General features: G+C 31.1%; 1 protein-coding gene across 1 annotated transcript in view; it reads right to left on the reverse strand.

The window, feature by feature from the left end:
- Positions 1-206, reverse strand: part of LOC119592274 — a 12942-nt gene that overhangs the window by 2219 nt on the left and 10517 nt on the right. The gene's annotated exons all lie outside the window — the stretch shown is intronic.

The following is a 206-nucleotide window of genomic DNA, read 5'->3' on the forward strand; positions in this document are numbered from 1 at the left end:
CTAACCGTCGGACTTGTATGCCCAAATTGCACTGAAACCTAAAACCGAAGTCATTATCATATAACAGCAAGGAAAAAAAACAATACTCAGAAAAATAAATAATTTCCTCATTTAATCATCTATCAAAACACTCACACAAAGAAACAATACTATACTTCCATCTCATCCCCACAAATTATTTCCTTATTTTTTTCTCTATCTATCAA

Source organism: Penaeus monodon, chromosome 30 (assembly GCF_015228065.2).
Source record: "Penaeus monodon isolate SGIC_2016 chromosome 30, NSTDA_Pmon_1, whole genome shotgun sequence".
Classification (NCBI taxonomy): Eukaryota; Metazoa; Arthropoda; class Malacostraca; order Decapoda; family Penaeidae; genus Penaeus; species Penaeus monodon.